This window comes from Melospiza melodia (assembly GCF_035770615.1).
Source record: "Melospiza melodia melodia isolate bMelMel2 chromosome 7 unlocalized genomic scaffold, bMelMel2.pri SUPER_7_unloc_1, whole genome shotgun sequence".
Lineage (NCBI taxonomy): Eukaryota > Metazoa > Chordata > Aves > Passeriformes > Passerellidae > Melospiza > Melospiza melodia.
Genome location: NW_026948497.1, coordinates 2204217 through 2230784, shown reverse-complemented (window position 1 = coordinate 2230784; position 26568 = coordinate 2204217). Strand labels below are relative to the sequence as shown.

Here is a 26568-nt window from a genome sequence, read left to right as displayed (position 1 = left end):
GATTTGGGGGAGTCCCAGGGGGCCAGGTGAGGATCTCAAGGGACTCCCAGATGAGATCTGGGTGTCCCAGATAAGAATTCACAAGAATTTTGGGTTTCCCAGGTGTCCCAGGTGAGGCTCCAGGGAGGTTTTGGGGTTCCCAGGTACCCAGGTGAGATTCTGGGGGGTTCCACCTGAATCCCCCCAGGAATTTGGGGAGTCCCACCCCCTTTTTCCCCCTCACGGGCCCCTCTGAACTCTCAAGTCTCCAGAACTTTCCAGTTCTCTTTGCCCTCCCAGCTGCAGCCCTGGCCCTGGGGATTCCCAAACTTCACCAAATCCCCCCCCAAATCCTCCCAGATCCCCTCCGGTGCCCACTGGGGGTGACCCCGGGGTTTTGGGGTTCCCACCTTGAGCTCCATCCTGGTCCCCATCTGGAGGCTGCGGCCGGAGCTCTGAGGGCAGAGGGCGTCGAGGCTCAGAGGAGGGAGGGCCCCACGCCCTGATCCTCCCCCGAGGGGCAGAACTGGGCCTGCCAGGACCTCAGGGAACCTTTTGGGGCTGGCTTTAACCCCTCGGGGCCTGGATCCATCCATCAGGGCTCCATTTCCCTGCAAGGACCCCAGTGACCCCTCAGGGCCCTGATTTCCCCGGACAGGACCCTGATTTACCCCCATTCATCCTTTCAGGACCCCACTTACTCCTCAGGGCATTCATTTATCCCTCACGAACCATTTCCGCCTCAGGACCCCATTTATCCTTCCAGGACCCCATTTGCCCCCTCAGGGCCCATTTACCCCACACAGGGCTCTGATTTCCCCTGCCAGAACCCGGATTTGGAATTGGTGTTGGGGATTGTTTATGAAGATCCAGCAGGATTTGGGGTCTGGGATTTGGGATTGTTTGAGGACCTAGGACTGGAGATCTTTTAGGATCAGATTTGGGTTATCTGGCAGCATTTGGGATCTGGGATTTTTTGGGATTCAGGGTTTGGGATTTGAGAGCATTTAGAATTGGTTTTGAGTGTCCAGTAGGATTTGAGATTTTTGAGTGCGTTGGGGTTGTTTGGGATCCAGGATTTGAGATCATTTGGGATTATTCCTATCAATGGAGGGCCCTGGGGGGTTCTGAGGGGGGACATGGTGAGTGTGGGGCAGTCCCATGGACTGGAGGGTCCTCGTCAGTGGGGGTGTCTGGTGAGTGTGAGGGGATCCCACGGATAGGGAAGGGGCAGTGAGTGCGGGATCCTGGTGCACTGGGGGAGGGTTCTTGGACCAGGGGAGTCCAAGCGCTTTTAGGGGTTGGTGAAGGGCGGGTCCTGGTGCGAGGGGGGATCCAGTAAATTGGGGGGGTCCCTGGTGATAACGGGGGGTCCTGGCTGATAACAGGGGGGGGTCACAGGGTCGAGCCCTAAGGGACCCCCCGGGTGTTGGGGACCCCCCCTGTGCTCCCCAGTGCTCAGAGCCCCCCCGGTCTCACTCCTGGGCCTGCCCTGGTCCCGGTGCTGTTCCCAGGGGATTCCGCAGCTCTGGGGGGTCAAAGGGGAGGGAGGCAGAACCCCTAGGATGGGTGGGGAGGCACAGAGGGGGTTCCAGGCCCGGTGCTTGTGGGGGTTGGTACAGGAGAGGGGGGCTCAGCCCCAGTCCTGGAGCTCGATGATGGGGGCAGTGCTGTCAATGCACGGGGGTGTCCCAGTGCCTGGTGGCACCTGAGTGTCCACAAGGCTCCCCAGTGACGTCATTACCGCAATGACATCACAGCAGTGACATCACTGTCCCTGCAGCACCGCCAGGATGTCCTCGATGGCATTTTTGGCACTGCTTAGCCGCATGGGCTACCGGGGCCACTGTGGCCACCATAGCGTCTGAAGAGGAGTTTGTGGATGTCCCCAAGTGTCCTCAGCAGGTGACGCGTGGCCAGGTGGGCGCTGGCCTCCAACAGCCACTTGGCTTCTGCCACTTCGGCCACCATGGCCTCTGGGACATCGGGGGACGCCTCATTTGTCCCCTCCAGGGTGGCCTCGATGTCCCTGAGCTGGCACCGCAGCTCCCGGGGGAACACAGTGGCCTCGTCACATGCAGACACCAAGCGCTCCAGTGGTGCCAGGGCCACCTGTGCCTGCTGTCCCCTCCTGGTGGCCACTCTCAACCAGCTGGTGGCCACCATGGCCTCTCTCATGGCCTTGGTGGCCACCTCCTCCTCACTGGTGACCGCTGCCAGCCAGGCCTCAAGCGCGGCCACTGCCTCCTTGGCCAGGGCCACCGACGGCCGCTGGGCCGTAGCCACCTGGTTGCGCAGAGACGTCCCCCAGCGGGCGGCCTTGTCCTGCAGGTTCCAGGCACGGTTGGCGGCGACAGTTGCAATGGTGGCTGCAGTGATGGCAGCAGTGGTGGCTGTGTCCCTGCAGGTGTCACGGAGCTCGGTGGCCAGCTGTTCTTGAGACATCCGACGAGTCCCACCAGGCCACCAGGTGCTGCCTGCAGCTCTCATATCGGCCCAGGTGGTCTCAGGGTGGTGCCAGGGCCTGACCCAGGGAGGGGACACTGGAGTGGCCCAGGAAGGTGACAGCGTGATAGTTGAGGGTCTTATGGAGGTACCAGGTGTATCTCCCCAGGTTTGCACTCAGGGACTTTGGGGACACGCGCTGCCACATGCCTCTCTGTGGCCTGGTCACAGTGGCTGCCACCTTGCCCACGGCCACCACAGCCTCCAGGCACTGGGAAGGGAACAGGAGAGGTGTCAGGGACCTGGTGGCACTTGTGGCCTCCTGGGGTGGCCCCTTTGTCCCCTCCCTGGAGGCGTCTGCTGTCCCCTCTGTCTCTTCGTCAGCCCCTAATGCCATCTGCCACCCCCCGCTTTCTGCCCCGCTGCCGCCCTCGGTCCCCTCCACCCCTCTGTCACTTTCCCCCTTCCTGCCACACCCTCCTGTCCCCTTTGAGACCCCCTGTCCCCTCCCACCACCCTCTGTGTCTCCTCCATTCCCCCGTGTCCCCTCTGTCACCCTCATGTCCCCCCTGTCCCCTCTGTCCGCTGTGTCACCAGTTGTGTCCCAGTGTCACCAGTTCCACCCCAGTGCAACCAGCCCAGTGTCCCCAGTGTCTTCCTAATGTCCCCATCCTAGTGTCCCCTCCCAGTGTCTCCAGTTCCAGCCCAATACCCCTGTCCCTGTGCCACCAGTCCCCTCACACTGTCCATAGATCCATCCCAGCGGCACCTGCCCAGTGCCACCAGGGTAGCCCTGGTGTCACCACCTGTGTCCCCAGTTCCACCCCACTTTCACCACCCCAGTGTCCCCAGGGCTGTCCCAGTGCCACCAGCCCTGTGTCATCATTCCAGTGGTACCAACCCAGTGCCATCAGTTCTGTCCCACTGTCACCAGTGTTTTGGGGGTCTTGGGGGATCCCAGGCAGAGTTTGGGGAGCTCCTGGGGGGTGGGGGGGGTTGGGGGTTCCTGGAAGCATTTTGGGAGGTCTCAGGTGAATTTTGGAGTTCCCAGGTGAGGTTTTGGGGATCCCAGGTGAGGTTTCCAGGGAACTGGGCAATCCCAGTTGAGAATTCCCAAAGATTTGGGGTTTCCCAGGTGAGAACACGGGCCAGGGGTTCAGGGGTGCCGAGGGGCTCGGGCCTGGGAGCATTTTGGGGGCTTCAATCAATGGGGAGGGCCTGGGGGGTGCCGAGGGGGAGTCGTGGTGAGTGTGTGGGGGGCTCTCATGGATTTGATGCCTCAGGTTTTGGCTTTTCTGGTTTTCAGGTTCTGTGCTGCTTTACTCTGTGGGTCTGGGCTTCATATTAAGGGATGCTGAGCTCTGTTCACAGAGCAGGGAGACAAAACAATTCCTTTCTAGCTGTGAACCTGTTGCCTTCTGATATAAGGCAAGGCGACTTGGTTCTGAGGAGCAGCACGGCGACCCAAACTCACCAGGGTCGCTCGGGCCAAAGAGCACGCAGACACCAATGTGGTAGATGGTCAAAGGCCTTTATTATCTCTTCTCGTGGAGTTTTATAGTCTAAGGGGTGTCTCTACGTCAGAGGGGGGGTCTGCAATACCATCTATGTTAGTAAGGAGTGGAAAGTTACCAGCATTACTATCGTTAGGTGGGCTACATTCCTAGTTACATTCCTTGGGTGGTCTCTTATCTTAAGGGATTAGGGGAGAAGGAGTCCTGCCGCTTTCCGTCACATCACGTGATCTTCCGATCGCCTGTCCCTATCTACCACACTAGACCGGGATTGTCGCACCTCTTGGTGCTCCATGGCCGCTGGGGACACTGCAGGGACACCTTGGGGACACTGGGAACACTCCAGGAGTGCTGGCAGAGGGACGTGACACTCCTAGGAGACACTCTGAACACAGGCAGGGAGGTGGGGGAGCGGGGGGGGAGGCAGGGAGAGGTGATGTCACCCCTGGCCCCGCCCACTGCCCCTCCCTTGAGGGGCCATCGTGGGTCCCAAATGTGCACCCAATGTTTCCAAAAGGATCCCAATGTCCCCTGAGTGTCCCCAACAGTGCCCAAGTGTTCCCAAAATGTCCTCTTGGGGACAATGGGGACACACTGGGTTCATGTGGGGACACTGTGGGGACATGGGGGTCACCACAGAGGTGACACCAGGGACAGTGCAGTGGCACCAGTTCAATTCCTGTGCCACCAGCCCAGTGTCCCCACTTCCATCCCAGTGCTCCCAGTGTCAGCCCAGTGTTCCCACTGCCAGCCCTGTGCCACCATCTCTCATTGTCCCCATATCAATGTCACCATTCCAGTGTCCCCAGTTCCATCCCAGTGTCCCCTCCAATGTGACAGTTCAATCCAATGCGGACAGTGTCCGCATTCTGGGGCATGGGAAGGTCTCTGCTGGTCTGTAGAGCTCCATACTGGTCTGAACTCGTCTCTACTGGTCCAAACTGGTTTTCGGCATCCCCTGCTGCCCCTGCTCCTCTTTACTGGTCCATACTGTTTTATATTGGTCTGAACTGGTTCATACTGGTCAGGGCAGAGGAAAGTCTCTGTTGGTCTGTAGATATTCATACTGGTTCATACTGGTCTGAACTTGATTGTTCTGGTCCATACCAATCTGAACTGGTCCCCACTGCTCTGAACAGGTCCATACTGCACTATACTGGTTCATACTGGTCTATACTGGGCAGGGCAGGGGAAGGTCCCACCTGCTCTGAAGAAACTCATACTGGTCTAAACGGGTCTGAACTGACCCCCACTGCTCTATACTGACCCATATTGATCCTTACTGTTCTATAGAGTCTCATACTGGTCAATACTGGTCTGAACTGGTCTGTACTGGTCTGTACTGGTCAGCATAGGTAGAAGTCTCTACTGGTCCGTAGATATTCATACTAGTTTATATTGGTCTGTACTGGTTTATACTGGTCTGAACTTGTCTATTCTGGTCGATATTGGTCAGGGCAGGGGTGTCACAGTGCGACCAGTCTGAAGCTGCCCCCCTGATTCAACCAGCCTAGAAGTAAAAAAGTCCCTGAGTGAAGAAGGATAGGTTGGATTCAGTTCTATACAAGGACCCTCAGCCAATCTCATTCAGCCCTAAATGCAGACCTATCATTGGCCAGGGAGCTGGACAGTGCTCAGACCCCAGCCAATCACATGTGTAAGCAAGGGAAATTTGAAGCTCCTATAAAAGGAGCTGCAAGAATAAACCTGAGGCTGTTTGTCACAAGGACCTTGGAGAGTTGGGCTGTTTGGATGTCGCCGATGAACGGCCCCTACTGTGATACGCAGTGATCCACGAAGTGATGCGACTCAGCCATTTTCTGTGTACAGAGCAGGGGAGACTCAACCGTGTAGGAGCTGGGAAAAGCCAGTAAGGCAAGAAAGCCAGACATTGAAGGAGGTGAGAATTAACATTAAAGCTAAAAAACTGAGTGGTGTAGGAGTCAGAGAAAGAAAAAAAGCTGGAAAATAGAAGGAAATTCTCACCAAAGAAAGAGGCAGATTAACCTCCATAGAGGAACAACCAGTCATGAAGGTATGAACTTTTATTTTACTTCAACGAGGAGAAAAGTATGATCAACAAGCTCTGAAAGCCACTATGGATGTTATAAAATTTTGATGTTTATTTCAAACGCTCCTACTCTCATATTTATCGGATGTTTTCCAATAAAATCACAACATAACCTGGAAAGCCAAGAGCACGTTGGAAGCAGAAGATTGTCAATGGTAAGACAATCTGCCCATCACCTTATTCCAAGACTCAAATATTTACAACCCATGAGTAGTAATGTGTGTGGTTTTAATTGAACTAGTTTTGAATTGAATTGTTTACTGTTTGTAGTGTTAAGTTGGAACTTTGTAACTTCTAAACATTAAGCCTGTGACATGCTAACCTAAAGAATTGTAATGCTGGTGGTTTTGCCTGACAGCTTGTGGATGTGAATGTCACAACCCCAGTGATACATGAGGTACATCACTAGCTGTGGGAGACTGGGCTTGCTGAGTTGGGTGGAAAAAGCCTTATTCAACTAGGCTCATAATTTAATTTTTTAGTCTAACCAAGAGGGTGAGTTGTCACCTTGCAGCTGAGCTCAAGCTGCCCCCTAAACTCAAGCAGCCCAGAAGAAAACAAGTCCCCAGAAAAGGCAGGGATAGGTTGGAGTCAAACCCAAGCAAAGACTTCAGCCAACCCTGTTCAGGTTTAGATGCAGATACAGCACTGGCCAGAGAGCAGGGCAGAGAGAGAACCCATCCCATCAGCTGTCTTAAGCCAGGAGATTCAAACCCCCTATATAAAGAGGGTCCGAACAATAAATGAGGCAGTTTGTCACAAGGACCTTTGAGAGTTTGAGTTGTTTCTGTGCCTCCAATGAATGATTCCCACCACAACACGTATGAGTGTAACTTTGTGTTTCAGTTGTGGAGTGGGATGTGATCCTTGGATATGGTGTGAGTGTAAAATCTGTCATGAGAGGTGGCACTGCACAGCAACACTAAAGAGTGCCTGGGGCCAGGAGTGGGAAAGAGTGGAATAGAGAGCCAGGAACTGGGCATTGATTTTTTTTAAATTACTGTAGGAAATAGTGTGTGGGAAAGTAGCATTTGCTTCCAGGAGCCTGAACAGTACCTGAGAGGGACTGGGATAATACACGTGAAAGGCATAGAGTCAGATTTGCTTGGAAATTAAGAAAGAAGGAAAAAACAAAGGCGTGGGGACAGTGCCAGGATAAGCTGAGAAAATGGGACACAAAGCAAACAAGGAGAAAACCCCCAGGGGAAAGGGGAGCAGGGAAACATCCATGGATACACCTCCAAACAGCCTCCTAGGGATAAAAATGGCACGGTGGCTACATAACCCTGACACAAAGAATGAAAATAGAATCAAAATGAAACATTATTATATGAGAAAATAGACTAAATAGGAGATAAGATCTGATCATTTATCATTGATCTGATCTGGCCAAAATAGAGTTCCTTTGAGGGGTGCATGTGCCAAACTTTGAATATTCATGCGAATGCCAAAGAACCAGTCAGTCAGGAAAAAACAGATTCTGCTGCCAGTTGGAAGGGCAAGGTTTTCCTGGGGGAGGCAAACACATTTAAATTAAAAGACATTAAAACCTGGGACCCCTTAGAGCATCTGTCCCCTCTATATCTGCCAATGCACCCCCTGCAACCCCTGATGGACCCAGCCAGGATAACCGGGACAGAGCAGTCCAGCGAGAGGAATGGAAAAAATGAGAACCAAGCAGTGGCACTAAACCCCCTCTGGGAAGTGCCATTGGGTGGGGCACACAGGCAATCGGGTTTGTCACTGCCCCGCTTAATTCCTCCAAAGTGAGAGCATTTAAAAAGGAATTAAAAGTTCTACGTGAAGATCCAATTGGATCAGCAGAACAAGTAGACCAATTTTGGGACCCAATGTTTATAACTGGGACCGAGTGCAATCTAGAATTAACCTTTTGTTTACACCTGAGGAAAGACAAATGATCCAACTAGTGAGGATGTGGATTTGGGAAAGGTACCCTGCACAACACAGACCCCATGGGGAGCAGAAAATGCCCCTGCAATGCCCTAATTAGGACCACCATAACCCTGGAGGAAGGTAAAACATGGAAGATTATAGGGCATTAATTATCAGGGGAATTAGGGAGGCTGCTCCACCAACTCAGAACGACCACGGGACATTTGCTGAACAACAAAAGAAGGATGAGACTCCAACTGAATGGCTGGAGAGGTTAAAAGAAATGCGAGACAATACTCAGGTACAGACTGATACAATAGCTGGACAAGCTTTATTGAAAATAACATTTGTCATGAATGCTTGGCTGGATATAAGGAAAAGCTGCAAGACTGGGGGAATGGCAGGATAAGGGATTGAATGACCTGTTAAAGGAAGCCCAAAAGGTCAATGTTTGGAGGGAGGGATGAGGAGAAAGCCAAGGGGAAAGCAAAGATAATGGAGCCACTATTGATGAGGGGAACCCGTGTGCAAGGAGCCACCCCCAGAGGGAAGTGAGACCCTGTCAGGGCAAGGCAAACGGGAGCAGGGGGAGGAGAATGGGACAGAGCTCCCTGGGGCAGAGGCCCTAAAAGGGAAAAGGGCAATTGAACAGCTGAGGCCCAATCTGTCACCAGCACAGGGAAATTGGGCATTGGAGGTGAAACTGCCCAGGGAGGGAAAGGGACCTGAAGGTTTTTGAGGAGGCTTGATAAACAGTCTGCTGTACCTATGGTGGAAAGCTGCTTCATTCATCCCCCCAACCCACTGCTGAGTGGCCCTGAGTGGCCCCAGAGTGTCCCAAGAGCGACCCCAGTGACATGACCCCAGGAATTCCCATCAGGATTTGGGGCAAATGTAATGAAAATTCCCAGAAAATTCCCCAATCTTGTCTCAAATCTCACACAGGGAGGAGGGAGTGGACAGGTGACACCAGTGATGTCCCCAATGATTTCACCGCCCTTGATGGCATCACAGTGGTGGCATCACTGTTCCTGCAGCAGCCTCGGGATGTCCTTGATGGCTTTTTGGCACTGCATGGCCACCGCAAGGCCACTGAGGCCACCAGGGCCACCAGGGGTAATCGAGAGAAGCCTGTGGATGTCCCTAAGTGTTCCCAGCAGGTGACGCTTGGCCAGGAGGCTGCTCGCCTTCCACAGCTGCTCAGCCTCGGCCACTTTGGCCATCAAGGCCTCGGGGACATCAGGGGATGCCTCATTTGTCCCCTTCAGGGTGGCCTCGACGACCCTGAGCTGGCGCTGCAGCTCCCGGGGGAACGCGGTGGCTTCGTCACATGCAGCCACCAAGCGCCCCTGCAGCCCCAGGGCCACCTCTACTCGCTGTCCCCTCCTGGTGGCCGCCTCCCCCTCGCTTCTGACCACCTCAGCCTCTTCCATGGCCTTGGTGGTCGCCTCCGTCTCCTTGGCGGCGGCTGCCACCTGGGCCTCGTGCGCAGCCTCCGCCGAGGCCATCTTCTCCTTAGCTAGGGGCAGCCGCGGCCGCCAGGCTTTGGCCACCAGGTTGTCCTGAGCTCTGCCCCAGCGGGTGGCCTTGTCCTGCAGGTCTCCAGCCAGGGCGCTGCTGGTGGCTGCAGTGGTGGCCTCGGCAGTGGCCGCATCCCTGCAGGCGTCACGGAGCTCGGTGGCCTCTCGGGCCAGCCGGGCCCAGCTGTCCTTAAGTGTAGCCACCGCGTCCCGCCAGGCACTGGCTGCGGCTGTCACATGGGCCCAGGTGGCCCCCGGGGTGGCCCCAAAGGCAGCCAGGGCCTCGGCCAGGGAGGCATCACCAGGGTGCTTCAGGGTGTCCTGGAGGTGACCCATGAAGGTCTCCAGGGCCTTGTGCAGGGACCTTGGGGACACATGCAGCAGCACATCCCCGTACGGCCTGGCCACAGTGGCTGCCAGCTCACCAAGTGTGGCCACCACGTCCACCAGCGCCTCCAACAGCTCTGGAGGGGACAGGGGAGGTGTCAGGGACTTTAGGGCACTTGTGGCCTCCTGTGGTGCCCCCTGTACCTTCCCTGGGTTCCCTTTGTCCCCTCCCTGGAGAGCTCTGCTCTACCTTCTCTCCTTTTGTCAGCCCCTCATTGCCTCAGCCACCTCCTGCCACCCTCCACTGTTCCCCCCTGCCACCCTCGGTCCCCTCCACCCCTCTGTCACCTTATCCTCGTCCTGCGACACCCCTGTTCCCTTTGCAATCCCCTGTCCCCTCTCCCTCCCACCCCCCACACCACACCTGGATTGCTGTACCTCACGGGGCTCCATGGCCTCAGGGGACAGGATCGGGACACGCCCGGGGGACACTTGGGTGACACACAGGAACGTTGCACAGCGGCAGTAAACAGGAAGATGTGACGTCACACCCCTGGCCCCGCCCCCCCCACCTGCGGGGTGCCCGATGTCCCCTTGACGCACCTCCATGTCCCCTCAGGGTCCCCACATGGCCCTAGTGTCCCCTGAATGTCTCCAAGAGGCCTTGATGTCCCCCCATGTCCCCAACAGGGCCCAAATGTCGCCCGATGTCCTGCTGGGGACACTAGGGGACATTGTGGTGACCCAAAACAGGACAGGGGACGTCAGGGTGGCCTGGGGGTCCCCAAGGGAAGGACACAGGCGTGTGTCCAAGGACCCCAATGTCCCTCAGGGTGTCCCCGTGCCCCAGCGGTGACAGTGCCACCTCCACGTCCCCAGCCTGTCCGCCTGTCCTTGCCCCTGCCCTACCAGTGCTCTATACGCCACCTCCAGCCTCGGTGTCACCTCCTTGTGACCCCCCCGCCATCTTGCCGAGCCCTCTATGATCTCCCTGAGTGCCTCGGCCACTCTGTGGAAGCCCTGTCCCCGTGTCCCACACAGCATCACCTCCCTGTCCCGGGTGACAGCAGGCACCAATGTCTCCAGCGCCTCCATCACCTCCTCCAGCTGCCCCAGCACATCCGCGGTGACCTCGTTGGTGGCCGCGGCAGCCTCAGCGCTGGCCCTGGCAGCCGCCACCTGCCGGGCACGGTCATGCAGGCGCTGGGCCATGTCCCGCTGCTGGCCTGCAACAGTGGCCAGGTGACGCCGTGATGTCCCCAAGCCCTGGCAGGCCACCTCGCAGGACACGGCCACCACGGTCAGGGCCAGCAGCAGTTGACCGTCCTCAGTCACCCCAGGGCAGTGCGGGCTGAGTCCAGGGACACTGTGGGGACATGGGGACACCGGACATGTGGCACAAGGGACGCGGCAGTGCCACCTGTCTAGTGGCACCAGGACTACCCCGGTGTCACCACCCCAGTGTCACCAGCTCCATCCCAGTGCCACCAGTTCTGTCCCACTGTCACCACCTGAGTGCCACCAGCCCAGCGTCACCAACACAGTTGCAGGACCAGTGTCCTCAGTCCTGTCCCAGTGCCACCATCTCAGTGTCCCCAGTTCCATCCCAGTGCTTCCACTCCAATCCCAGTGCTTCAAGTGTAAGGCCAGTGCCACCACCCCATTGTCCCCATACCATTGTCACCATCCCAGTGTCTCCAGATCCATCCAAATGTCACCATCTCAGTGTCCCCAGTGTCCCCAGTGTCCTCAGTTCTCTCCCAGTATCCCCAGTCCTGTCCCACTGTCCTTCATCCTGTCCCAGTGTCCCTGTCCCAGTGTTCCCAGTTGTGTCCCAGTGTCACTAATTCCATCATTGTGCCACCAGCCCAGTGTCTCCAGTCCTGCCCCAGTGTCACAAGTCACCTCCCACTGTCCCCAGTTCCAGCCCAGTGTCCCAGTCCTGGTGTCAGCAGCCCAGTGCCGACAGGGCTGTCCCGGTGCGGCCAACCCAGTGTCACCAGTCCTCTCCCAGTGCTACCAGCCCAGCACCACCATCCCAGTGCTCCCAGTGCCAGTCCAGTGCTCTCAGTTCCAGTGCAGTGCCACCGCCCCATTGTCCCCATACCAATGTCACCATCCCAGTGTCCCCAGTTGTGTCCCCAGTCCCATCCCAGTATTCCCAGTCCCTTCCTGATGTCCCCATCCCAGTGTCCCTTCCCAGTGTTCCCAGTTCCATCCCAATGCCACCAACCCAATGTCCCCAGTTCCATCCCAGTGTCCCCAGTTGTGTCCCTGTGTCCCCAGTCCCCTCCCAGTGTCCCCAGTTCCATTCCAGTACCACCAACCAAGGGAGTCATCCCAGTGTCACCAGTGCCATCCCAGTGTCACCGGTGCCACACATGGCACCAGCCCAGTGTCACCAGTTCAATCCTAGCGTCCCCAGTTTCTCCCCAGTGTCCCCCATTCTGCCCCAGTGTCCCCATCCCAGTGTCACCAATGCCACCCCAGTTTCCCCAGTCCTGACCCAGTGTTCCCTATCCCGTCTCATGTCCCTGTCCCAGTATTTCCAGCCGTGTCCCAGTGTCACCAGTTCCATCCCAGTGCCACTAGTTCTATCCCACTGTAACCACCCAATTGTCCCCAGGGCTGCCTCAGTGCCACCACACCCATGTCATCATTCCAGTGTCACCAACCCAGTGTCCCCTGTTCCCATTCCAGTGCCATCACACCCGTGTCATCATTCCAGTGTCACCAACCCAGCGTCCCCTGTTCCATCCCCATGCTCCCACTGACAGCCCAGTGCCACCACCCCATTGTCCCCATACCAATGTTACCATCCCAGTGCCACCGCCCCATTGTCCCCATACCGATGTCACTATCCCAGTGTCACCAGTCCTGTCCCAGTTTCCCCAGTCCTGTCCCAGTGGTGTCCCCATCCCAGTGTAACCAGTTCCATCCCAGTGTCCCCATCCTGGGGCAGGGGAAGGTCTCTATTGGTCGGTAGGGCTCCAAACTGGTCTGAACTGGTCTGTACTGGTTCCCTGCATCCCCTGCTGCCCCATGATGCTCTACACTGGTCCAAACTGGTCTATATTGGTCTGAACTGGCCTATACTGGTCAGGGCAGGGGAAAGTCTCTCTTGGTCTGTAGATATTCATACTGTCCATACTGGTCTGAACTGGTTTATACTGGTTCATACTGGTCTGAACCGGTCCCCACAGCTCCGTACTGGTCCATACTGGTCTATACTGGTAATGACAGGAGAAAGTTCCTCCTGGTCTGTGGAAATTCACATTGGTCTGACCTGATCTGAACTGGTCTGATCTGCCTCCCATTGTTCTAAAAAGATGTATACTGATCTGAACTGGTTTATACTGGCCTAAACTGGTTCATAATGGTCTCTACTGGTCTATGCTCATCCACGCTACCTCCCACTGCTCTAAACTGCTCCACACTGCTCTATACTGATCAATGCTGGCCTATAATGGTTTATACTGGTCCATACTGGTGCATACTGGTCCATACTGGTTTTTACTCACGCACAGTCCCACACAGCACCATCAGCCCCTTGGTCAGCCCGTGCCCAGCCCGCAGCCAGTGCTGGCACCGCTGTGCCCGTCGCTCCTCGCGTTCCAGCGCCACTGCCTCCTCTTCAGCTTTGGCCCCGATCTGCCGCAGCCGCTGCTCATCCTCGTCCCCCAGGGTCCCCAGGGCCACAGCCGGGGCCACCGTGGCCACCCGGGCCCCCTGCAGCCCCTCCTGGGACAACCGGGCCTGTCTCAGTGCAGCCTCGGCCTCAGCCAGTGCCGTGGGGATGCTGTCCGGTGTCCCCAATGCCTCGGCCAGGGCCACCAGGGCCTCCAGGGCCCGGTGCCGTTTGGCCACCGCCGGGGCCACCTCGGGAGGGAGGGCAGGGGGGGACACCTGGGGACAGGAAAAGGGGGTTAGGGGATGGAGGGAGGGGTTTGGGGGGTTCGGGGAGGGGAGTTTGGGGGGTCGCTGGTGGGGTTTGGGGGTTCTGGGGGAGCTTTTGGATGGTCCAGAGGGGTATTCAGGGGGTGGCCCAGGGGGGTTGGGGTGTCTCAGGTGACATTTTTGGGGCATGGGGGGCCCCAGATGAATTTTGGGGGATCCTGAGGGGGCTTTTGGAGGTCCTGGAAGGGTTTTGGGGGGGCTCCACGTGGGGTTTTGGGGGTCCCAGGTGAGGTTTTGAGGGTCCCAAGTGAACACGGGGCACAGCACAGGGTAGTCAGGGTGGACAGAGGGGTCAAGGGAGTCCCAGGTGAGGTTTGCCAGAGACTGAAGGGGTCCCAGGTGAGGTTTTGGGGGTCCCAGGTGAGGTCTTGGGGCTCTCAGTCAAGGTTTTGGGGATCCCAGCTGATGTTTCCCAGGGATTTGTGGCTTCCCAGTTCAGAATTGTCAAAGATTTGGGGTTTCCCAGATGCCCAGGTGAGGATTTGGGGGAGTCCCAGGGGGCCAGGTGAGGATCTCAAGGGACTCCCAGATGAGATCTGGGTGTCCCAGATAAGAATTCACAAGAATTTTGGGTTTCCCAGGTGTCCCAGGTGAGGCTCCAGGGAGGTTTTGGGGTTCCCAGGTACCCAGGTGAGATTCTGGGGGGTTCCACCTGAATCCCCCCAGGAATTTGGGGAGTCCCACCCCCTTTTTCCCCCTCACCGGCCCCTCTGAACTCCCAAGTCTCCAGAACTTTCCAGTTCTCTTTGCCCTCCCAGCTGCAGCCCTGGCCCTGGGGAGTCCCAAACTTCACCAAATCCCTCCCCCAAATCCTCCCAGATCCCCTCGGGTGCCCACTGGGGGTGACCCCGGGGTTTTGGGGTTCCCACCTTGAGCTCCATCCTGGTCCCCATCTGGAGGCTGCGGCCGGAGCTCTGAGGGCAGAGGGCGTCGAGGCTCGGAGGAGGGAGGGCCCCACGCCCTGATCCTCCCCCGAGGGGCAGAACTGGGCCTGCCAGGACCTCAGGGAACCTTTCGGGGCTGGCTTTAACCCCTCGGGGCCTGGATCCATCCATCAGGGCTCCATTTCCCTGCCAGGACCCCAGTGACCCCTCAGGGCCCTGATTTCCCCGGACAGGACCCTGATTTACCCCCATCATCCTTTCAGGACCCCACTTACTCCTCAGGGCATTCATTTATCCCTCACGAACCATTTCCGCCTCAGGACCCCATTTATCCTTCCAGGACCCCATTTGCCCCCTCAGGGCCCATTTACCCCACACAGGGCTCTGATTTCCCCTGCCAGAACCCGGATTTGGAATTGGTGTTGGGGATTGTTTATGAAGATCCAGCAGGATTTGGGGTCTGGGATTTGGGATTGTTTGAGGACCTAGGACTGGAGATCTTTTAGGATCAGATTTGGGTTATCTGGCAGCATTTGGGATCTGGGATTTTTTGGGATTCAGGGTTTGGGATTTGAGAGCATTTAGAATTGGTTTTGAGTGTCCAGTAGGATTTGAGATTTTTGAGTGCGTTGGGGTTGTTTGGGATCCAGGATTTGAGATCATTTGGGACTATTCCTATCAATGGAGGGCCCTGGGGGGTTCTGAGGGGGGACATGGTGAGTGTGGGGCAGTCCCATGGACTGGGGGGTCCTCGTCAGTGGGGGTGTCTGGTGAGTGTGAGGGGATCCCACGGATGGGGAAGGGGCAGTGAGTGCGGGATCCTGGTGCACTGGGGGAGGGTTCTTGGACCAGGGGAGTCCAAGCGCTTTTAGGGGTTGGTGAAGGGCGGGTCCTGGTGCGAGGGGGGGCCCAGTAAATTGGGGGGGTCCCTGGTGATAACGGGGGGTCCTGGCTGATAACAGGGGGGGGGTCACAGGGTCGAGCCCTAAGGGACCCCCGGCGTTGGGGACCCCCCCTGTGCTCCCCCAGCGCTCAGAGCCCCCCAGTCTCACTCTTGGGCCTGCCCTGGTCCCGGTGCTGTTCCCAGGGGATTCCGCAGCTCTGGGGGGTCAAAGGGGAGGGGGCAGAACCCCTAGGATGGGTGGGGAGGCACAGAGGGGGTTCCAGGCCCGGTGCTTGTGGGGGTTGGTACAGGAAAGGGGGGCTCAGCCCCAGTCCTGGAGCTCGATGATGGGGGCAGTGCTGTCAATGCACGGGGGTGTCCCAGTGCCTGGTGGCACCTGAGTGTCCACAAGGCTCCCCAGTGACATCATTACCGCAATGACATCACAGCAGTGACATCACTGTCCCTGCAGCACCGCCAGGATGTCCTTGATGGCATTTTTGGCGCTGCTTAGCCGCATGGGCTACCGGGGCCACTGTGGCCACCATAGCGTCTGAAGAGGAGTTTGTGGATGTCCCCAAGTGTCCTCAGCAGGTGACGCGTGGCCAGGTGGGCGCTGGCCTCCAACAGCCACTTGGCTTCTGCCACTTCGGCCACCATGGCCTCTGGGACATCGGGGGACGCCTCATTTGTCCCCTCCAGGGTGGCCTCGATGTCCCTGAGCTGGCACCGCAGCTCCCGGGGGAACACAGTGGCCTCGTCATATGCGGCCACCAAGCGCTCCAGTGGCCCCAGGGCCACCTGTGCCTGCTCTCCCCTCCTGGTGGCCACTCTCAACCAGCTGGTGGCCACCATGGCCTCTCTCATGGCCTTGGTGGCCACCTCCTCCTCACTGGTGACCGCTGCCAGCCAGGCCTCAAGCGCGGCCACTGCCTCCTTGGCCAGGGCCACCGACGGCCGCTGGGCCGTAGCCACCTGGTTGCGCAGAGACGTCCCCCAGCGGGCGGTCTTGTCCTGCAGGTTCCAGGCACGGTTGGTGGCGACAGTCGCAACGGTGGCTGCAGTGATGGCAGCAGTGGTGGCTGTGTCCCTGCAGGTGTCACGGAGCTCGGTGGCCAGCTGTTCTTGAGACATCCGACGAGTCCCACTAGGCCACCAGGCGCTGCCTGCGGCTCTCATATCGGCCCAGGTGGTCCCAGGGTGGTGCCAGGGCCTGACCCAGGGAGGGGACACTGGAGTGGCCCAGGAAGGTGACAGCGTGATAGTTGAGGGTCTTATGGAGGTACCAGGTGAATCTCCCCAGGTTTGCACTCAGGGACTTTGGGGACACGCGCTGCCACATGCCCCTCTGTGGCCTGGTCACAGTGGCTACCACCTTGTCCACGGCCACCACAGCCTCCAGGCACTGGGAAGGGAACAGGAGAGGTGTCAGGGACCTGGTGGCACTTGTGGCCTCCTGGGGTGGCCCCTTTGTCCCCTCCCTGGAGGCGTCTGCTGTCCCCTCTGTCTCTTCGTCAGCCCCTAATGCCATCTGCCACCCCCCGCTTTCTGCCCCGCTGCCGCCCTTGGTCCCCTCCACCCCTCTGTCACTTTCCCCCTTCCTGCCACACCCTCCTGTCCCCTTTGAGACACCCTGTCCCCTCCCACCACCTTCTGTGTCTCCTCCATTCCCCCGTGTCCCCTCTGTCACCCTCATGTCCCCCCTGTCCCCTCTGTCCGCTGTGTCACCAGTTGTGTCCCAGTGTCACCAGTTCCACCCCAGTGCAACCAGCCCAGTGTCCCCAGTGTCTTCCTAATGTCCCCATCCTAGTGTCCCCTCCCAGTGTCTCCAGTTCCAGCCCAGTACCCCTGTCCCTGTGCCACCAGTCCCCTCACACTGTCCATAGATCCATCCCAGCGGCACCTGCCCAGTGCCACCAGGGTAGCCCTGGTGTCACCACCTGTGTCCCCAGTTTCATCCCACTTTCACCACCCCAGTGTCCCCAGGGCTGTCCCAGTGCCAGCAGCCCTGTGTCATCATTCCAGTGGTACCAACCTGGTGCCACCAGTTCCATTCCAGTGTCACCAACCCAGTGCACCAGTTCTGTCCCACTGTCACCAGTGTTTTGGGGGTCTTGGGGGATCCCAGGTGGAGTTTGGGGGCTTCTGGGTGGGGGTTGGGTGGTCCCGGAGCATTTTGGGAGGTCTCAGTTGAGGTTTGGAGTTCCCAGGTGAGGTTTGGAGCTCCCAGGGGAGGTTTTGGGGGTCCCAGGTGAGGTTTCCAGGGAATTGGGTAATCCCAGTTGAGAATTCACAAAGATTTGGGGTTTCCCAGGTGAGAACATGGGCCAGGGGTTCAGGAGGGCTGAGGGGCTCAGGCCTGGGAGCATTTTGGGGGCTTCAATCAATGGGGAGGGCCTGGGGGGTGCCGAGGGGGAGGCGTGGTGAGTGTGTGGGGGGCTCTCATGGATTTGATGCCTCAGGTTTTGGCTTTTCTTTTTTTCAGATTCTGTGCTGCTTTACTCTGTGGGTCTGGGCTTCATATTAAGGGATGCTGAGCTCTGTTCACAGAGCAGGGAGACAAAACAATTCCTTTCTAGCTGTGAACTCAAGGACACATAATCCAAACTTCAGGCCCAAGAGCATAAACAATGGGCACTGAAGAGAGAAAAACAAGAAGGATGGGACTCCATCATCTAAAGACATAATTGGACAATTAACTCCAATATGCAAATGGAGCAGAACTTATAAAAGTGACAGACCTCGTGACCGGCCGTCCATTTTGTGGCCATTTTGGTCCATCTTGAGCGTAGCCCTGGCTGGGCTCTTGTTCTGCCCAAGGTGTATCCATGGAGGCCTTTTAACAAATGCCTGCTTTATTGTGTAACCGTGTCTGGCCTCTGTTCTAGGTCAGCCTTGTGGAGGCCTCAGTTTGTGGCGAACACGAAGGGAGCCGAGGCACCTGGGCAGGGCTGGAGCAGAGGCAGAGGAAGGTGCAGCTGCTGCCGCCAGCCCGCGGCACTGGCGGGGCCCAGGTGCGGGGCAGAGGGTGCGGGAGGCCGAGAAGCTCGGGAGGAGCGAGAGAGGCGTGAGCGGCTGCAGGGGCGCTGTGTTTATCGGGTGAGCGCGGTGGGAAGGGGCGTTTTGTGCTCGGGAGCGCAGCGGGTGCGGGGCTCGCTGTGCCCCGGGCCGGGGAGGGCGGGCGCTGTGAGCAGCGGGGTTGGATTGCGGGGCTGGGCTTGGCCTGGGGCCGGCAGTGCTGGCGCAGGGATCGTTCCCGCACCGCCGCTCCGGAGCGCCGCGATCGGAATCTCGCTCTTTCTCTCTCTCGTTGGTTCTTTTAATTTCTACTCGAGCTGTTAAAATTCCGTGTGTATATTCTGCTGCGAGTGCTGTAGTGATAATATCCCGAGAGACAGTCCCCTGAGATTAGTACTGAGAAACTGGGGAGCCCTTACCGGGGGGAGCCTTGTTTTTCAAATGCAAACTCATTGGACTCTCAGAAAAGATCTGGCCGCGATATAGAGGAGCTAGAGGCCCGAGTTTGGTAGTTGGGATAAGAGATTAATATCAAGTGTGATTTCCCGTAGACGCGAGGATAAATCCTCAGGGTGCTCAGGTGAGCTGGAGTATGCGAGGCTCTTTATGGTGCCAGCATGTCAGCGGAGCCCAGCAGCAAAGCAAAAGGAAGAGCATCCCTTAGTCTGAAAGGGAAAAGGGGAGAAAAGGGGAAAAAGAGGCAATATTGGTAAACAAAAGTAAAACAAGGGAGGAAGAAGGCTCAGATCGAGTCTCTCCCGCCCTGAGGGTGGGGTCGGTCGGGTCCGGGCCAAGACGCGCCCCCCCCGCCGCCACCGCCCCCCCGCCGCCAGCGCCGACACGATCGGGGGGCGGGGGAGGCGCAGCTCAGACGGGGCCCAGCCGGGGAAGGACGGGGAAAGGCGAGCCCGGGCAGGCAGGGACGGCGCCGGCCCCGGGCCAGGAGGAGGAGCCGGGGCGGAGCCTTGTGCCGGGAGAGGGGAGGGGAGGGATGGCGGGCACCGCCCACGGCACCGCCCCGAGAGGAGGAGGAGGAGCCGGGGGCGGAGCCTTGTGCCGAGAGGGCGGGGAGGGAACCTCCCATGGGGGCGGGGTCTCTCCGCTCCCAGCCCTGTCAGTTTCCATGGCAACCCTGAACGCCGGGATGCGGCTGCGGGGGATGACGTCACCGGCGCGGGCGGACGCGCAGCCCGGGTTAAAAGACGCAGCAAATCCCGCGTGGGGCTCCCTAGGATCGGGGGGAGGCAAAATAGATTATATGGTACAACAGGGTCAGCCGAACCAGGGAGCTCCTGCTCCAGCAGCTCCGGGGAAGGTGAAATTGATGAACTCATTGCAGCCTTGAGCAAGCGAAGGAGGGGAAAGATCGTGAGAAAAGCCATCAAAGAGTGTAGCCCCATGGTGAAACGTACTAGATCAAAAAAGACAAAAGAACCGGTTTTACAATCTCCACTACGACCAGCACTTGGCAACCAGGGACCGATACACGTTAAGGTTCCATCTTCCCTTGTGAAAAACACGGTTCACTTTCCTGTTAAAATTTAAAACTTTAATAAAGGACAGTAGGAGACAGAGACAGCAAAACAAAAATTACGGCTCAGTGCATCTTGGTACTAAGCCAAGAGCACCCCTGCTAGTTTGGGAAACACCCTTTTTATACCATTTCTATTACATCAGCCTGTTGCATATTCATAGACTCTTATGCATATCCACCATCTAGTTTACATATTTCAGGAATTGTTTAGCATGGCTCCTCCTCAGCTCTGCCTTTTTAGAGCATGTGTGTTTCTTGGCTGTGGTTTTGGTTCCCTCTCTTGATCACTTCCACTCTGGGCCTTGGTCCACACTTTCTTCAGACGGCAGATGCTGATAGTTGGCACATCAATAGCAGGGTGCTCATGACGTGTTCACTGGATGTTATCCCGACCAAACAGACAGTTCACTCCTGACTAGATCAGCTACCACTACTGCCATGTCTAAGTTTTTATTAACAGCAGAAATAAGAGCATAGTTATTTTAACATTGTACATATAAGATTCCTCTTAATATAACAATATAATAAGCATCTATAATAATCTTTCCTCTTCCCTTTTTACAAATAATTTGGCTTGAGCAGTATTTCTTTTTTTCTATCCTCCATTATTTGCTTTTCTTTTCATAAATAATTTTTGCTTCTTCCAAGTGGTCTTTCTTATTATTTTGTATGCACATAATCTTTTGTGCAGTCCCAGATGTAGACAATTTTGGATCTATAGCATTGTCACTTAATCATTAAAACTGAAAATCAGGGACAAAGACTATCTAACTAGTTAAAGTTAGAAAGTGGTATGTTTATTACGCCGGTGGGTGGCCTGGAAGGGGTCATTCTTGAAATGCGTGACTGCACCACACAAGGATTTTTGCCTTCTATTTATTTCCCAAAATAATACATATGCATAACCCCAGCACCTCCCATCCCCGCTTTGTATTAAAATGAGGTTATTAGTCCTTCACGTGTGCGCAGTTCTTCCCTTGAATTGGATCAGTGGTCCCAAATTGGGTCAGTGGTCCCAGGGATGAAGTCAGGAAGGTCTTGGTCAGGTCTCTGTGACCCTCTGGCACAATCCAAGGCCCCCTGCTTCGTGATGGATTGACACAGAGTCCAGGTGCTGGGCATTGTTCTGCTGGTTTCAATATGTTCCTATGTTGGTTCACTTGCTCCTCTTCCTTCTACAAATGAGCTCATAATGTAACAATTAGCTTTAACTTAAGCATCTAATAATCATTAACCAGTTGTTGGTGTATCTGACTTCAATATGAATTGGTTCTAACCCTCAGCTAAAATCTTAAATTTTTTAAATCTTAATTCAACCCCTTAAACTAACCAAGAGAAGTAAAACAATAATTGGATGAACGAAGGTACTGAGCAAGTCAGTTGCCATTGGAGACTGCTCACAAAGCACATCCCACTAATGATGGGATGGGCCTTTTTCCAATCTTTTAAATACTTTCCATATAGTCTCTGTGTCATGGTGTATTGTAATGAAAGTTCTTTTCCTTTTATCTTTAACTTTTTTAACAATTTTCTTTAATTCATAATGTTTTAACAATTTGGTAACCAAAGTTAAGTTCATCCCTATGGGCACAGGCAATATTTCTTGGACAGTGATCAAATTCGCCTTTCTATGTTGGTATGATACGACAGGTGCCTGATAGGAAAAAGCACATCCTTTGATTTTGACAAAGTTACAAATGCACAAGTTAAATTGAGTTTCCTTCACTGTCATCTCATCAACTATTATAGTGGGGCATGCTGCTCTGAGGCAGATACAACTTTGTCTTGTATACACAGGCAAGGTTTTCTGGTTAATGGGATGCATTTCAAAGTGAGAAATACTTTGCTCTGTATCTAAGTCTAAACTCAGAGCAGCTAGTTAAGCATTTGTCACAGTATTTAGAATTCTTGGTGAGATTCATGGAATCTGTCTTGGACAAACACAGATTTACATCCCCCAAACATTTCTTCTTTCTTACACAGTGGCATTTGTAATTTTTAGCATTTGACCCAGAGACTTAGGGGAGTTAAAATCATAGGCTTTCCCTTGGCACTTATATACTAGTCACGTGATATGGAAGTGGTGCTGCATCAGCTGTGGTTACAGCAATAATCATAAATGACACAACTCTCTAAGCTACACCTACTTGATTATCTATTTCAACGACAAGTCGTTCTGTTCTTTGGGGGATTATTACACTGTGCTTATCATTTTACTCACACTCTATTTATTTTCTCGAGAAAGTTTTAATTTCAGTTTGTTGTTACCCATTGTAACTTTCTAAAGTGCCTCAGGAGCCTTCTTCACTCGGGAATGATGGATCTAGGTGCTTTGTTCCTTAATCTTGATTGCAGCAAAGGTGGTGAGGAGCACTTGGGCGGTCACCAGATGTCGCTGTAGGACACGAAAGAACACAAGCACGCAACCGTTCTCAAGGTGAAGGAAAAAAGGGAAGTTTATTTTCTGACTCCAATATTTATAGTTTTACAAAAGTGACAGCGGATTGGAGGGTGACAGTGACACCTCTCCAATGACACTGGTTAAACCAACAGTCCCTCAACTCTCTCCTCCTCCATCAAGGAATGCAAAACAATGACTTATTTACAGAAAGTGTGTGAGAAAGTTCACTACAAGAATGTCAACATCAGAAGGCATAGAAAATCCTAAAAAACCAGGGTGACGCACCCCTTGTAGTTGTATGTCTGTTTTGATTAGTATTATTGTATTATGGCTTACCTTCGAGGAAAATCTGTCCATAATTACCTCACCCTTTGCTGCTTTCTTTGCCTCTCCATCCGCCAGCTCATTTCTTTCCTCCAATTTTAAGCTCACTCTCTGGTGTGCCTTAATATGCTTTTTCAGGTAGCTGAACTGCTTCCAGCAGCCAGTTTGTCTCTTCTTCCCTTGTGAGTTGAGCAGTCCCCTCTCCTTCCAGATGGCTCCATGCGCATGCACGACTCTGAATGCCTTTAGCTTTTCTAAGGCATGGGTCAATGCATTTATCTCAGCCTTCTGTGCAGAGGTACCTGTTGGTAAGGGTCCAGACTCTATTACCTCTCTGCAGGTAGTCACTGTGTACTTTGCATGTCGCTTTCCACTGGCAATGTAGCTGCTCCCGTCAGTGAGCCAGCTCTCTGCATCGTCCAAAGGAGTGTCCTTTAAGTCTGGGCAGCAGGAGTAGGTAGCTTCAATGGTCTCCAGGCAATCGTGGTGTACTGCTTCTCCTTGATTCCACTGAGAAAAGAGGCTGGGTTGACAATATTAGTCACCACTATCTCTACATCATCTTGCTCTACCATGATGGCCTGGTATTTCAGAAACCTCTGTGGTGAAAGCCAGTGGCCACCCTTTACTTCCAGTACTGTGGACACTGTGTGGGACACTAGCACAGTCATTTTTGTCCCAGGGTAGACTTGGGTGCTTCTTCAATATTCAGCACAACTGCTGCTACACCTCTGAGGCGGCCTGGCCATCCTTTGGCTGTTGCATCTAGTTGCTTAGAGAAGTAAGCAACTGCCCTTCGGTATGGACCCAAGTCCTGAGCCAGTATTCCCAGGGCAATTCCTTGCATGGAAAAATAGAAAGAATGGTTTACTTACATCTGGAAGTCTCAAGGCTGGAGCTGACATAAGGACACTCTCTAGCTGGTGAAAGGCCCGTGTGGCTCCTTTTGTCCACTGGAGATCTCTGTTTCCATCGGCAATAAGAGCATAGAGGGGTCTGACGAGCAGTGCATAACTATAAACCCACAGCCGGCACCACCCTGCCATGCCTAAGAAGGTTGGGAGTTCCTTCGTTGTCTGGGGTTTCGGGGTTTGGCCTATGTCTTCCCTGCCTTAAAGCCTGCTGCTCAGCACTCCTTACCCCAGGTAGATTACCTTCTGTTTCACTACCTGTGCCTTTTTCTTTGAGACTCTGCATCCTTGGAGTCCTAGGAAATTCAAAAGGCTTACCGTCCAGGCTTCCCTCATCCGAGTGGCTACTAGAAGATCATCCACGTACTGCAACAGCCTTCTTTCCTCTTGTGGAGCTTCCCGGGACTCTGGGTCTATGCAAGCTGTTTTCCAATCGGAGTGGGGAATTTTGAAGCCTTCAGGCACATGGACCATGTGAGCTGTGTTTGAATGCAAAAATTTTCTGGCTGGCTTCGTGGATAGGGAGGCAAAAGAAGGCATCTCTTAGGCCTAAAACAGTGAACCAGGTTAGCTCAGGTGTTAAACAAGTTAGTAAAGTATATGGATTTGCTACCACAGGGTATAAATTCTGTGTTATCTTATTGACAGCCCTCAATCCAGTACTATCAATTATTGGGCTGATTCCTTGCCTATCTTCCTTTTGAGGGTACTGCTCAATTCTCACTGGTTGTGTTCTTTCCTTAAGCTTGATTACGATGTGGGGGCATTTTTCACCCTTCCTGGTACAGCAGAGGCCCATACCCTCGAAAACACTTATTTACTTATTCTAGTATCTCTTTACTAATGTCTTTCTTAATTTCAATGGCTGTTAATGTTAAGCCTAACATCTTTATATCATTTGCCTCCAGAGTAACCTTTCTCATTTGAGAATGTTTAGCAAATGGAGCGAATTGTACAAAAGCTTCTAAGTACACATAGAACACATGTTACTTTAAAGGTTTGCAAAAGTATTCCTTCTCAGACTGGCCAGTTGTTCCCTGCACTACAACCTAAACATTTTCCACAAGTACTAAAGCTTTATTTAAAACTGAATATATGGCCCTTGTGTTGACTAAAATTCTACCCTTTTCTTTCTTCTGATCTCACTGCCTCTTGCAGAGGGGTCTGTTACATCCTAGTTCTGGATGAAATTGAACTGCCAGGAGGGGGATGGGTTCAAGTGGGTATACTTTTGGAGCCTAAGCCTTCTTCCCTTTTGGGGAGGTCATCTTTATCCTTCCTCCCTTACCTTGGGAGGAGCCTTTAACAAATCATATGTACTCATTTTGTGAACTGTAATCACTTTGCATTTCAGCATGATAATCTTTGTTTGACTTCATATGTTGCTATCTTATGCTGCATGCTGAACAACACGTTTGATTTACTTTCTCTTTGCCTTGTCTTCCTTTTCAAGGGCCAAGACCAGGGGGCGGTCTGATCTCACAGTCTCTTTGCCATTCTGGGTGATTTCTTAAAACAAAAAGACATATCAGCATACAAAACCCCATCCCATTTACCTTCCTATTTTAAAACAGTATTAACTGCAATGAAATATTATAAATCTTCTTATTTTCTGAGCTGCTCCTACTGGCAGCCTTCTCCCAGTGAGCCCCTCCTAAAAGGGGCTAGTTGAGCAACCTCTTTGCTCTGGTCAGTTCTCATTATCTCTTTCTCCTTGCCCTATCTCGCTTCCACCCAAACTTGTCTTTACAAAGCTTCACAGTAGTTTCTTAGTCTTCCTCCTGCACACACACACACACACACACACACACACACACACAGAGCTCCAGATGGCAGGTATCAGATGTGATTTCCCACACACGAGCTTTAAGATCTTAGGTTCTGAATCAGCTTGATCAGAAACCTTTAATTTACACTCTGGGCATGTGCCCTGATGCTTATTAGAACAGCAATACCAGCGTTTCTCACAAACACTGCACTGCAACAATACTAATGCAGTGTGCCAGCCTCTTGATGCACCGAAGGAATTGCCCACAGAGGCAGGCTATTCTGCTTATTACAGAGAACTCTAAATCCCTACAGCAGGCTGTTCCCAGTCCAGACTTACTATAGTACCAGCTGAAGTCTCATAAACTCATTCATCTCTTCTATCTAAACTCCGTTTTACAAAATATCAGTCCTTCCTAGTTCTCTTCTTGCACAATCTAATTAAGCACTGTGTCTACTTACACTTGTTTTACTGCCTTGCAGAAAGGCTGTGCTTGTCACAGCAGAAACTCTGATACGCCCACAGACACAGACACACGCATCCCCCCTTTATCTCAAATTCACTAGAGCCAGGGCTTGAATTGCTGTGAGGGGAGAATTCTTGGAATTCCTTAAATTTGCTTTACTATAGTTAAACATAAATCACCATACCATAGTTCTTCTGTGTAAAATGCTACTCTTGTTGCAAACAAAATCTGAAAATCTCCACAAACACCACTATACAATCCGAGAATCAAATTACCACAATGCAGTGGAAGAAAATCACCACACAAAATCACTGGGAAAGGGCATATCTCTCAAAGTGCCCCTTTTCTCAACACAACATAGCATACCATAATTCAGCATTTACTCACATCAGTTTTCCCTGGACACAAATCAAAATAACAGCACACAGTCCAGAGATCGAGTCCAAACATTCAGGGCAAAGGAACTCTCTGAGCTCGTACTCACGGTTAAAATGTACCAAATCAACACAAATCACTACATTTAAACACAATAAGTACAGTCACTGACGTTTCTCCACCCGCTTCTCCATAGGGCACTTCTCTCCCTGCCCCCACAGCCTGCTGCAGCCGGCGCCTCAGGCCTCACTCGGCTGCTTCAAACACGGGTAGTACTCACCCTCCCCGCATTGTAGGA

At 54.1% G+C, this 26568-nt stretch overlaps 1 long non-coding RNA gene and 1 pseudogene across 1 annotated transcript; one reads left to right on the top strand and one right to left on the bottom strand.

Annotated features, from left to right (window-relative positions):
• The window catches only part of LOC134432680 (zinc finger protein 850-like), a 589027-nt pseudogene that overhangs the window by 53554 nt on the left and 508905 nt on the right, over window positions 1-26568 (top strand).
• LOC134432851 (uncharacterized) lies at window positions 20026-24135 on the bottom strand. The gene is made up of 2 exons (XR_010031416.1): window positions 22294-24135; window positions 20026-21200 (listed from the first exon to the last, which is right to left on the bottom strand). It is a non-coding gene; the product is annotated as an uncharacterized LOC134432851 (long non-coding RNA).